Raw genomic sequence first — 2,719 nt, 5'->3', positions numbered from 1 at the left:
GTTTCTCCCGTGAAATGCTTTTAAGCGCCGCTAGGTGTTTGAATTCTCCTTTTGTGTTCAAACTCGTGTGTCATTTGCTATAGAAGACCCTCCTGCTTTTAAATTCGTGGTTACACCAGTCTACCTTCAGAGCTGTGACGACGCGTCCGTTCATCTGGGCTGAGGTCAAGCCACGCATTATTAGGCACCAATAAATAAACGTATATACTCCTATCTTTACTCCTTTTATTTTTTAAGGACCACTGCCTACAGATGAATACTATACGATTTATTTTTTCCACCTCAGCTCTACCAGACGATGGTACACTACCAGACTAGTCCGCGGCCCAGTCCAAGAGAGCCCGACCCGAACCCACACCACACCGTCTCCTTTGCTGCGGGTTTGCGGCCCTGCCATGCCAATGCCACCATCCCCGCCGCACCAAACGCCGTCCCCATAAACTCTCGGGCGCGATACTTTCCCCATCCCTCCCAATCACCACCCATCCCCCCATCCTCCGCCTTCCCCCTTCCCCCTTCCCCCGCCGTCCACCGCCCCCCGCCCCCCCAGATCGGCAAATCCGCCCGCACCTACCCCCGCGAGCGTCGCGCGTCCCGGATGGCCACCGCCTCCTCCGCCCGCCGCGGGGTTCCGTAGCATGGGCCACCCCCCCTCCTCCCTCTCCAAATCCGGCCCCTCCTCTCCACCGCGCCGCAGCAGGTCGCTCTCCCCCATGGCGCCGCCGCCGCAGCTGCGGCTAACCGCGCCGATGCAGGTCGCTGCGGGGGACAGCGGCAGCGGCAGCTCCTCCTCGTCCTCCTCGTTCGCGCCGCCCGCTCGGGACTACACCCAGGACCTGCCCGACAAGATCCTCGCGCTGGTCTTCGCGTCGCTCTCGCCCACCGACCGCAACGCCTGCTCCCTCGCCTGCTCACGCTGGATGGAGGTCGACGCCACCACGCGCCACCGGCTCTCCCTCGACGCCCGCGCCGCGCTGGGCAACGCGGCGCCCGCGCTGTTCGCGCGGTTCACGGCCGTCACCAAACTCGCGCTCCGCTGCGCGCGACAGCCTCTCCGACTACGGCGCCGCGGCGGTGGCCGACGCGCTGCCCTCGGAGCGCCTCGCCAGGCTCAAGCTCCGCGGCCTCAGGCAGCTCTCCGACGCCGGGCTGGCCTCGCTCGCCGCCGCCGCGCCGGCGATCCGCAAGCTCTCCGTTGCGTCCTGCACCTTCGGACCCAAGGCATTCGTCGCCGTGCTCCAGTCCTGCCCCCTCCTCGAGGACCTCTCCGTCAAGCGCCTCCGCGGCCTACCTGACACGGCCGGTGCGACCACTTCCATTGCTGAGGACATTAAATTTCCACCGGCTTTGTCCCTGCGTTCGGTTTGCCTCAAGGATCTTTATAGCGCTCTGTGCTTTGTGCCGCTTGTGGCGTCCTCACCAAACCTCCGCTCGCTCAAGATACTGCGGTGCTCCGGCGACTGGGACCTGCCATTGGAGGTCATCACTGCACGTGCTCCTGGCCTTGTTGAGCTTCACCTTGAGAAGCTGCAGGTTGGCGACCGTGGCCTTGCTGCGCTTTCTGCCTGTCCCAATCTGGAGGTTCTGTTCCTTGTGAAGACCCCTGAGTGCACTGATTCGGGCATCATCAGTGTTGCCGAGAAGTGCCACAAACTCTGCAAACTGCACCTCGATGGGTGGCGCACAAACCGGATTGGGGATTTTGGACTCATGGCTGTGGCACGAGGATGTCCAGATCTGCAGGAGCTCGTTTTGATAGGGGTCAACCCCACCGTGCTGAGCCTCCGGATGCTTGGTGAGCACTGCAGGTCGCTCGAACGGCTTGCGCTTTGTGGGTGTGAAACTGTGGGGGATGCTGAGATCATTTGCTTGGCTGAGCGCTGGGCTGCGCTCAAGAAGCTCTGCATCAAGGGGTGCCCGGTGTCAGATCGTGGGATGGAAGCACTGAATGGGGGCTGCCCCAGTTTAGTCAAGGTGAAGCTGAAGAGATGCCGTGGAGTGTCATATGAGTGCATTGAGAACCTGAAGGTTACTAGGGGGGAGTCATTTTCCATCAGTTTGGATATTGTGTTGGAGCATGATGCTGGGAGCGCTAGTGAAAATGGTGTGCAGGAGAATGGACAGGCACAAATTACTGAGCTGACCGATTAAATGGCAGGCATGGACCTTCCGGCCAATGCCGCTGGCGCACAATCATCGACTCATACCATTAACAGGATGAGGAGTGTCATGTCTGCGATCCGGCGTAGGTTTGGCAATCCTCCGCCACCATGATGTGAGATGGAAACTAATGAACTGTTTTTTACAGCTTTTATCTAATCACACATTCATGTTTCCTAAGCTTATTTCATTGCAATATCTGGTCCGTTCAAGATAACCATCTATGGATGTTTCTTCATGATGTTTTTATTGGGCTAATTGCAATCAGCATTAGTTTTACCCATGCTCTATAACTTAAATTTACTCTTGTGTTGCTTCGTTTACCATGAACATGTTCCTACCGTATCTAAATTAATCATTGTCTTTCTTTGTTTTTGGTTTTACTTCTTGGAGTTGAGAAATTGGGTGCTACAATCTCTATATAAACTATTATCCTGGGACACAGAGGTATGATTAGTTGTAGATGGTGGACGAAACCATTGAAATATATGCACACTGGTAATAGTATAGTGTTTGCTTCTGTGTTAGGTTTGAAGGATGCTTCGTTTACCATGAACAT

At 56.7% G+C, this 2,719-nt stretch overlaps 1 pseudogene; it reads left to right on the top strand.

The window, feature by feature from the left end:
- The first annotated feature begins 527 nt into the window (after positions 1-527).
- Positions 528-2,483, top strand: LOC136493221 (F-box protein At1g47056-like; annotated as a pseudogene).
- The last annotated feature ends 236 nt before the right edge of the window (positions 2,484-2,719 follow it).

Source organism: Miscanthus floridulus, chromosome 11 (assembly GCF_019320115.1).
Source record: "Miscanthus floridulus cultivar M001 chromosome 11, ASM1932011v1, whole genome shotgun sequence".
In the NCBI taxonomy this organism is placed as follows: domain Eukaryota; kingdom Viridiplantae; phylum Streptophyta; class Magnoliopsida; order Poales; family Poaceae; genus Miscanthus; species Miscanthus floridulus.
The sequence above is the reverse complement of the archived record's forward strand: the minus strand, read 5'-3'. Positions and strand labels throughout refer to the sequence as shown.